General features: G+C 32.5%; 1 long non-coding RNA gene across 1 annotated transcript; it reads right to left on the reverse strand.

The window, feature by feature from the left end:
* Positions 1 to 5,329: 5,329 nt before the first annotated feature.
* LOC108660462 (uncharacterized) lies at positions 5,330 to 10,784 on the reverse strand. The gene is made up of 2 exons (XR_016027565.1): positions 9,797 to 10,784; positions 5,330 to 5,587 (listed from the first exon to the last, which is right to left on the reverse strand). It is a non-coding gene; the product is annotated as an uncharacterized LOC108660462 (long non-coding RNA).
* Positions 10,785 to 11,517: the final 733 nt, after the last annotated feature.

Raw genomic sequence — 11,517 nt, forward strand, 5'->3', positions numbered from 1 at the left:
GAAAAAAAATTAAAATCTTCAAATCCTAAGCCTAGGTTGTCCTCCACCATTTGGATGCCTTATCTTGGCTATCAAGGTCCTCGAAGAAATCATAGACTTCCAAGGATGTTCTTACTTCTAGAAGAGTAGAGGGAGTCATCTTAACAAAGGCATTGTTAGCTTCAACGTTGGTCATAGGAGTAGAATTCTCAATGGCGCGAGTCTCAACATGCTTGCCTTTATCCTTTAGGGATGCTTGGTATATATTAGCAAAGTGTTTTGGCATACAATAAGTATGCGATTAGTGTCCAACCATGCCACAACAATGGCAGATACTTTCATGATGCTTGTGCATAGGCTTCTTATCCTTGCCATAATTCGAGTTAAGTTTGGATTGCCTATGGCAGTTAAATTTTTTTTCCACCCCTACATGGGTTTTGCCCTTGCTTGCATTCATGGCCCTTAAATCGACCTATACTCTTACTAGAGCTAGCATTTGCTTCAAGCAATGCTTTCGAGCTCGCAAGTCTAAGATCATGGCTTTTAAGCAACAGTTTATTAGTCTGCCTTGCAGTTAGGAAGACAAAAATCAACTTTGAGTCTGTCTTAAATTGACGCTACCGGTATTGCTGCTACAATACAATATTTGAAACATGGAAAGTGGAAAAAGTTCTCTAATAGCTTTAATTTAGTGAGCTTAACACCGTATAACTCAGTCCAAAAACAATATCAAATAAAGCTAAGTTGTATTTGGACACTAATTTGAAGTCTTGCAGCCTAAGATGCTACCGGTCATACTGTGGCCAAGGAAGGATAACTATCTTGGTATGATCATACCTCTCTCTCTCAACCTCGTCCACAAGATCTCAAGGTTTCGAATAGATAAATATTGAGTCTTTAGACTCTCATGCAAATGACAACAAATAAAGATCCATGCATTCACCTATCTTTGTCATTTGCTTTCCCATCTATAATAATTGCATTAGCAAGACCTTGCCCCTGGATATGTATCTCCACATTAAGGCACCAGGACAGATAAGTGCTTTCACTCATTTTCAAGATGGGGAACTTGGGTTTTTCGATATTTTTCATAATTCTACAACAAAAAATAGACCTATAAATTAATTATGACAACTATAGGGCTTCTCAGAGGCCCACCATTGTTTCAAGGGCTAAAGGGATGCTCTAGGTCCGTTGTCGGCTTTAAGCCAACTGGACAGTATACAAAATCAAAATATAATTGGTTGATGAAAAAATAAGAAAATTACCTCCTCCTATGGTGATCGTGTTGATAACATGTGGTCAAAGAAATAATAGAAACGAGAAGAAAAAAGAGATATTGAGAGAATGCTCTTTATGTATTACTAAAGCAATGCTTGGAATGAAAAATAACTATGATACAAATGAGGGCAGGTTGGCCCCCAATTTATAGTTGAAGCTTTTTGCAGATTAATGGCAATCACTATCTTCTACTAAGATACATCCCTAAATTATATTATCTTCTTGATTAATCCCACATTACCACTTAGATAATTTCTACATGCATATGAATCTAGAAATATTTAGAATGTAGATAATACATTTATCATTTATCAAATTTACTTTGTTTTGAAGTGGTCTACTGTGGTGTGATATGTCCACGTTCCATAACAAATTTATAAATATTGATGATTAAAATATTTTTTAAATTAAATCATCAAAATAGAAAAAAATAATATTAGTAGGGAAAGAGTATAACATAATTATAAAAGGTCATAAAACAAATTTACAAGAGTGATTAGAGACAATTCCTACAAACAAATTTAGAGAGAAGTTTATTTCTTTGTAGAGATGACTTACTGGTGAAGAAGTTGACTAAATGATCAATTTGGGAACAAAACCTTTGGGTTTTTGTCAATTTAGGACCAAATATTTCAATTGTAACAATTAAGGATCAAATGTTTTCAATTCTTTACAATTAAAGGCTAAGGTGAGAGGTGTCTGATGCGTGTAGGACACGTGCATGATGTGGACGTTGACTTGGAAAGGTAAGATACAAAAGAGTAGTTTTGTCAAAAAGTCTTTTTTGTCAAGTCAAAACGGTTCAAATTATGGCGTGTAACAACCTTTTCATTATTACGTGTAACAACTAAATTTTTCAACATGGCATGTAACAACTAAACTTCAATATGACGTGTAATGGCTACATTTTTCAATACGACGTGCATCAACTAAATTTTCAATATAGCGTATAACAACTACATTTTTCATCATGATGTGTAACAACTAAATTTTCAACATGACGTGTAACAACTAAATATTCAACATAGTGTGTAACAACTACATTTTTGAACATGATGTGTAATAACTAAAATTTCAACATGATATGTAACAACTAAATCTTCAACATGACGTGTAACAATTACATTTTTCAACATGGCATGTAACAACTAGATCTTCAATATGACGTGTAACAACAACATTTTTCTGCATGGTGTATAACAACTAAATTTTTAACATGACATGTGACAACTACATTTTCAGCATAATGTGTAATAATTATTTCCAATACAACTAAATTTTAGAACATGGCGTGTAACACTACATTTTTCAACATGGCGTTAAGAACATTTTTTTCCACAAAATCTTAAACCAAAATTCCCAACTTGGCATTTAACAATAACATTTCAGATGTCATGTCATCAGCTCACGCAATCTTTTATCATGTGTGTGATACATGCTCCATTCACTTGTTAACTTAGCCCATAATTGTAAGGAATCAAAAATGTTTGTCCCTTAATTGTAAGGAATCAAAAACGTTTGGCCCTTAATTGGTACAATTGAAACATTTGGCCCTTAATTGAAAAAATGTCCAAACATTTAGCCCAAATTTAAGCATTGAGCCAAAGAAGTCACATGGTACGCCATTGTTTATGGAGAAGAGAAGCTATGTAGGGTGGAGCTTTCTTTGTACACTCTTTCTCTTCCTTTATTGTGCATTCTTTTACCTAATGCTCCCATAGACTTTGAAAAGGATGCATGACGTGCTTGTATATTTTCATTTTGATTACTACTGATGTTGTTTTGTTAGAAGTGGCTTCTTGTTGCCCAAACACTTTTGTTTATCCTAGTGGATATAAGTACGCCACTCAGGGGCGGATCCAAATAATTTTTCTAAGTGGTGTCATAACTAAAATAATAATAATAATTAAAAATATAAATATATTAAAATCCATAAAATAGAAGTTTTAATATTAAATTAAAGAAAATGTAAATTGAGTACATTCATTTAATAGAAGTAAAAGTATTTAAAATAACTATAATTGTCTACAACAATTTTACATATTTTGAAAACAGTGCATGATAACATCAGTAAAAACACTATCAAATACATCTTTTTTTTTTAATATATGTCACCAAAGAATGATTCATCCACTCGTCACTCATTCAATATAGGATTTGAATTGTTGGATAAGGAAAGTGAAAAACACCAGGAAGAGGAAACATCATTGTGGATCTCAAGAATAAGATAGAAAAGGAGAGTAGGTTAGATTTTGACTTTTCTAATAAAATTTTAAATTATAAAAATAATTTTTTTTGTCTTTCCATGTAATATTTAAATTTTAATATATAAATTACTTTTTAATAAATTTACTTTAACTTGGAATTTTTGATCTCATTCCTTACAAAATTGCAAAAAAATTAATTGATTCATTAATATTATTAATTACATAAAACTTAATGAAACTCAATAAAAATTATATAAAAGATAAAAGTTTTTGATAAATGAGGGGTGTCATGAAACACCACTCTCCTAAAGGTGGGTCCGCCCATGCCACCTACTTCTTCTTCTTCTTATTCTTCTTTCTTAAAACTATAGAACTTTTATTGATAAAAGTTCAAAAAGCTGGGTCAAAAGATTGTAGCTTAAGTTTATGGAATTTACAATTAAAATAAAATAACCTTTGTTAACTAAGGGAACTAGATTTAGGGATGTCTAGTCCCCTTGACCACCAAAATTCACATGAATGGTAAGGAAAATTGAATCTCATGATAGTCATATTCCAAATATATTCAGAATCACCACACCACGTTTAAGCCCTCCATGAGGTCTTCTAAAGTCATTTGCTATGTTGTTTCTTCGCACATTTGATTTACAGAATAGAATGAAATGAAATAGAATAGTTATTCCATAGGAATAAAATAGGGTAGGAATAGAATAAAATAATTATTATATAGTTTGACTCATAAAATGAAATCGAATAGGAATTGCTATTATGATTTATTTCAATGCCTGGTTGATAAGAATAACTTTGGAAAAACTATAGAATAAATAATAAAATGATAAAACTACCCTTTGTTATAATAAGATTTATTTTCATGTAAACAAAAAATACCTTTTATATAATTTAGTAAAATTTATACCAAAAGAAAAAATTACCTTTTATTATAATTTAAGTAATTTTTTTCTTTTTTAATCTTTTTATTTTTAGTTTCATTAAAACTTTTCAATAATTTAATAATTTATCATGAAACTATTAATAAAATTTTTTATATTTTGTCTATTTGTGTTCTTCCTTTTTTAATTTATATTTTTAATAAAAATTTAAAATATTAATAATTTAATAATTCAAACATTAACATTTAAAATATTAATATTTTATTTATAATTTAAACACTCTTATGATAAAATATTAAAATATTAATAAATTTAAAATTTAAAATATTAAGTTTTTATAATTTATAATTAAAATTTAAACTTTTTTATTTTAAATTGTTTTCCTTTTCTTTCTTCGTCTTTGTTGGCCAGCCACCAGAGATGTCGCCTGTGTAATGGAACGTCGATGTGGCGCACCACATGGCTAGATCTAGTCACTAAAGTGCCAGATCTTGTGCCTCTAGTAATGAGATAAGGCTAAGGAATGCCTCCGAGGTTGGATTTGGCCGTTTCACACTTAATCCATCCATGGACACTAGAGCCGATGGCTCTTTGGTCGGATCTGGCCAAAGAGCACTTGATCAATACTTTCCATGACCATATTCGATCATGGAACTACTATCGTCGTCACCTTTAATGGTGGGTGGAGGTTAGAGAGAGAAAGAGAAAGGCAAGATGTCAAAACTTGTTTTTGGCAATTCGTGAAAATGCAAGGACCAATGTGGTTATGGACCACTAGGCCTAAGCAAGCCTCTCAATCAACGTGTGTAGGCTAGTCATCCACCACATCCAATCATACAATCATTCAATGTAAATAAATTATACATGCATGGGTGTCATCACACGGTTATGCAACTGCTCAACATAAAGTGTGGAAACGTTTTTTTCCATTAGTAACATTTGTATAACATATATATCATACCAACATTCAAATGCACTTCTTAATGCTCACATGGGCTCTTAAGCCATCATTTATCACATTTGTATAAATCCATACAACTGTAACGTCATCCAATGGTTTTACAGTCAAAACACGTTCAAAAGGTTATAAACAATAACAATAATGTAAAGATCGACTCGTCATCGGAACATGACTCAACCCTTTAGGTTGCAAGTGGCTGCTAGAACACCTACCAAGAAGGAACGAATCACATCTTCATGACACGGGTTGTTAGATAGCTAAACATCAATCTGCAAAAGAATGGGATACTAATGTGTGAGTTATAAAGACTGCGTGAGTGAATGTAAAAAAGGGAAAAGTCAAGGGGTTAGAGCTTTTGCACAAGTATAATCTTTTAATAACGTGAATGTATGAACTTTAAATACTTATTCATCAAATCTTTAAGAGTGGAAGTAAATCAAATCTTTGACGACACTTTAAAACCTTTTTGAGTTGAGTACTAGATCTTCAAATCATTGGTCATAACTTTAAATCAAACATTTGAATACTTTCTGAAACCAATTGGGTCATATTAACCTTTGGAATAAAACATGAGTGTAAAACCATTGGGAACACATCAAGAAAGGGCTAAACTTACCATTTGGGAATTGAAGTCTCAATACTTTTAGGGGAAGTATCGATACTTCTGGTTGAGGTCTTGATACCTCCTCTAAGGGTATTGAAACTTTCTAGGAAGAATGGTATTCAAGCATTTTAAGCTCCCTTCGAGGTCTCGATACTTCATTCATATAAACCCAAAATTAGACTACTTTGAGCTCATTTCAACCTTATTAAACCTCCTTAGCTAAAAATCTACCTTAAGACTTACCTCAAAATCATAATTGGCTAAGAAACCTCATTTCCAAGCTATCCTAGCATAATTCATAGTACATTAAGGTTAAGCAAGTCATGCATCAATCAATTCAATAAACAACTTAGGCCTAACTAGTGACAATGGTATAGTCCCCATCACTCTTTGACATCTTAAGTGCATCTTGGACTAGAATTGTCACCTCAAGTCCATGCTATGTATGACTGATGTTAATGGTGTAGTCCCCATCACCCTTGTACATCATAGTTACATTTTTCCATGACTCATACTCATACTCATGCTCACCTTTCAATTCTTCATAGCCATTTAACAATATCAGGCATATACCATCTTAATCATGTACTCATACTTAACTTATATGGTATGTGGAAACATCATCACATACAATTTATAAATTAGCATATAACATGTGTTCATACTCATATTATGTATAGTCATATTATGAACTCAAGTGTGGGAATGCCTTTATCCACTTTAATCTCATCTAACATACATGTAGTTCATACATATCTCATTAAAGTGGTGGTTTGGTTTGAAAACACTTGAGAGGACTTGTCTTCCTTGTTGAAAACTAATACATAGTAGAATATTTATAAATATATACATACATACATATATATATATATATATATATATATATATATATAAGTTCACAAATTCGTGCAAAACATGGGATCAATCACAAACACATTTTGCATTTATGAAGTAGCTATGAAAATCATATCATCCACGTAACTCAACAAATCATGATTTACATACTAAAATAGTTTGAAAGCAATCTATCCACTTACCTTTTTGGAACATTTTGAACCTTTCCTCGACTTTCGACAAGTACTTGATAATTCTATGAAATAGAATTATTTTATTTCAATTGTTCTTAAAAGTTAGCTAAGTCTTAAGTTTAGGTTATAATTTAATTATTTTTCAAAGTATATTTTTATCAAGTTATTCTAATTTTATGTTTATTTATCTTAGTTTAGTTATTATTTATTTGTTTTTATGTTTTTTTGTAGGATTCTAGAAGAATAGAGCTTAATTGAGTGAAGAAAGGTGTTTAAGGAGCATAGACCCTGCTCATATTATTACGGTATTTTGATCATAACTCTCACTCCAGATGTCCAAATGATAAAATTCTGAGATCATTGGAAAGCTAAGAGACCGAGCTACAACTTTCATTGAGATCACTTTCTAGTTCTACCTCCAAGATGGAGAAAATCATAGTCAAAGTTGACAGAGTGTAGTAGTCAAGAAGAAGAAGACATGAAGCAAAGAGAGCGTCGCAGCTTAGATGGGGTGTTCCGCGGCGTCGAGCTAGAAACTGAAGAGACAAGGTGGAAAAGAGAAGGTTATGGGCTGACAAAGTCCTTATTAAACTCTACACTTATCCTAAGCCTATATTAAAAGTTTTTAGGCTAAAGAAGTTTAGTTTAGGTAGAATTAGCTTAAATAGAAGTTAGCCATATATATACACACATTACAGAGAAATCTTAATAGAGATTCAAGAAGCTAGAAGTTGAGGCTGAAGATTGAAGATCAAGGCTGCAAATATTTATTTTCTTCCTTAGCTTTTATTTTCATTATGTCTAGCTAAATTTATTTTTCTAGAATTGCAATTGAACTCATATGTAGTTTAAGTTTTTACTCTTTTTCCAACTTATTTTCAATGGGATTTAGATTGTTTATTCTAATTTGTTCTTAATGTTTTTAATTGTCTGAACACCAATTAAATTGATCTAGGAACCTAAATATAACTTTGGAAAGGGAGTTTAGTATAGACTAAGATTGGAATAACATATAACAATATTTTTTTGATTGAATGAATGCATTGATATGTGTATAGGATTGGAATATAACTATATGTCCTATGTAGCCATTATTAAAGCCTGAACTTAATGAGTCTTTTTTAATTTTAATGCACATAGAAACATAATGTTTTGGTTAAGATAGATAATTTTATAAGAGACTCGGAGAGAGCATTATAAAAAATTGAGGACTCTAGATTAGCAATTCAACCAATTGGAATAAGTAAGGAAAAAAGGTAAGGTTTAAATGAAGTGTGAGGGATATTATAAGTGTAGGCTAGTTTAATTTGATTTTTATTTAATTATATTATTGCTTTGACTTTTAATTATTGGTTAATTACTTTTGGTTAATTAAATTTCTACTTTTGATTATTTGGACAAGATTAAACTATTTTAATTTTGGTACTTAGTAAAATTTTATATCAATTCTCTATGGGATCGACACTCTGCGTATCATTGTATTATCTTTTCGATACATATACTTATGTAGGTAGAATTTTAAATAACAGTACTTCATGTCCCTAAAGATACTAGCTTTTTTACCGTGCCTAGCACATCATAAATTGTATGCTTACAATATCATTGAGTGTAAATCTTCAACCAAACTTAGTCTATATTTCTAACCATAAACTAGTCTTAAAACTTATTTTAGTTAATGCTAACATTACCTTGGTGAGTTTTAAAAGCTAGAACCACTCGAAACCTAACATTGGAGATCAAAAATCATAACTTTATATATGGACAGAACCTTAGGAAGAAAACCCATAAACTTTAATGTTGGAAAATCATTTCCTTACTTCCATAAATGCTGAAAATCAAATCTAAAGGCTGAAAATCAGGTCATACTTGAATAAAAATGGATTTGAAGCTTGAAAGAGTGCAAAAGAGGTGTTCGACAGCTGGAGAAATGAGAAGATTGTCAGGTCTTGAAATTTGAGCCATATTTATAGTTTGAGGGGTGAAAACAAGTTTACCCCTTTATTTTTTGAATTCTAACGCTAAGGTATCAATACCTTGAACCTAGATCCCGATACTTTTGAAATAGAATGGTTCTATTTGGGTTTTTTGACCAAAAGTCTCCAGACTTCATGTGGAAGTCTTGATACTTATTTTTTGGGTAGTATGGCTAAAGACCTTATGAAAAGTCTCGGGACTTTGTTCTTTCCAAGTATAAGGTATTGACACTTCATAGCCAAGTCTCAATATCTTGGCTCCAGAATGCTATTTCAAAGTGAAAAATCAAGTCTTTTGACCCCTTTGAATCCCAACTTCCCCAAAAGACATTTAAAACCATTTAAAGAATATTTGTAAGCCAAAAGTGTTTAAAATGGTTCACAAAACTTTAAATCTTTAGCTCACCAAATTAAGTTACACTCCTACTCTTTAGGTGGAGGTGGGATTTTACAGTAAATGAGCATGTAGGCATGAAATGTGATTTACTGGCGAAATCCTTGTTTACCCTGCGAATGGCATTGAAGATGCATGCTCAAATTCTTAGTCTTTGGAAGACACTTCAAGTTATGATATGTTTCATTCATTATTTCTCTGTTAATTTCCACTGTCAACATTTGAAAGAAATCTGCACAAACAATAAAGATTTTGAATAAGGTACCCTAGAAGGCACTAGCCAACTGATGCACGTAGCACAGTATGTCAAATACGCAGTTTAAGCCAAACAGAGACATATTGTGAGTACAATATGTGAACTGAACATGGTAGACAAAAAGAGAGGATTTGATAATTGAAGTAGAGAAAATCAAGTTCCTGGTAGTTTATAATGGTATGCAATGAAAATAAGTTAACTAGAATATAAAGTGATCACTTACAGTCCGCAGCTAAAGGGAGATAACAGCACATATGGTTTGTATGAGAGTAAGCACAAGAAGGATAACTGCGGCAACTGTGGCAACACCTCGCCATAGACTTGAGAAATATTGGAGTTTCAGGATTGCTATCCAACTATGATGACGCGCTGCATTGTATGCATTGAGCTTCTTAAAAAGTTCAGAATAATGATTCTTATTCACTTTAATATGTTTGCAAAGTTTGTTGAACAAAGATACTATTGCTTTATGACTGCCAAGCTGGTTAATGATAATTCTTCTTCGAACAAGTAAATCCACATCTTCAGCAGATTTGACCAGATATTCCATTGGAAAGATATAGTCACAAATGTAAGTGTCCTGTGGATAGTAGCATTGCTCCCAAGCCATGAGGTTTCCATAAAACAATTCAGTCGAGTCGTCCACTCTAAAGGGGGGAATTTTCAGCACTCCGTTGTTTTCAATAAATTCAATGTCAAGTAAACATTTGTTTGAGCTCACCTTAAATTTCACGCCTGCTTCTAGCAGCAGAACTGCACTGTATAAATATTCACCTTGTACATTGCCCGCCTCTAGGTTTAATTCTGGTTTATTTTCTCCAGGCTTTCGGGATGAATAACGTTGCAGTGAAGACCTTATCAGATCCATCAAAGACTTTACCTTTTTGTGGATCCATTTGCAACGAAGGGATTCTTCATTGTTGTTCTGCATCTGAAATAAATGTGGTGGTAGCTGAAATGTTCGTACCAAATCTAGGAAATGTTTTGGTCCTTCCAGCATGGATCTATAGTCAACATATTCGCGATTGTTTGGGGATAGTATATCTTCAATGGATATGTTATGGTTGTAATAATGGCTGAAGAAGTAGTAGGTAAGATCAAAAAAGGAAGGGAATTTGGGGCTACTGGAAAAGGCAAGTCCATATATGATCCTAAGAAGAAAGATGGGAAGCTGATTTTGAAGTAAGATCAAGTCGTACCGTATATCAAGTAGGAACATCCCCGACTTACAAAAGACAAAATCGTTTTGAGATCTCCATTCCTTGGAATAAGCTCGCAAGAAGAGTTCAATGATAAAGCCTGAATCCAGTACGTAAAAGCATTTCTATCAACTGCCAGCAATCGGATTCATTCACCATGTAGGGTCTGTCCTGTTTGGTCTGGCGAGTAGAACTCACGGTAACAGGTCCTCTCAAAACAACCACGGATCTTTGCTAGATCGTCGTTGATCATTTTGCAAAAATCGTTCAGGGTTAAGCTAGAACTCTCCTCAACCCGTTCGAGAAATGAGGCTAGGTATCTCCCCTTCTGCTTTTCCATGTTCTGTTCAAGAAGTGCGTTTTTACCAACAGGTCCAATAACCACTGATTGCGAGCAGTAGAAATCTGAATTTTCTTCAAGAAGTTTGTTGGGAACACAGAATATAAAACAATCTCGTGTCAAAGGATGCGGAGAATTCTTTAAAAGATTTAATTTGGCATTAATCCCCTTAGCTATATCCTAGAGTGAACCTTCTTCCGAGGAATTATGTTGTATTTCATCCACTCCAGTTGTTGAAGCATTGTTCTCCATCTCTCAGCTTTTTATCCAAGTACTTAACCTGAAGATGAACGTACGTAGCACTAGGAAAAAAAAAACAAAAGGAATATCATATCTTTTAATAATACTAAGCTTTCTTCTGTTGAAAAAAATAATAGTACTAGATATGAATTTACGTGCAATTTG

This window comes from Theobroma cacao, chromosome 7 (genome assembly GCF_053813885.1).
Source record: "Theobroma cacao isolate CCN51 chromosome 7, ASM5381388v1, whole genome shotgun sequence".
Taxonomy (NCBI): Eukaryota; Viridiplantae; Streptophyta; class Magnoliopsida; order Malvales; family Malvaceae; genus Theobroma; species Theobroma cacao.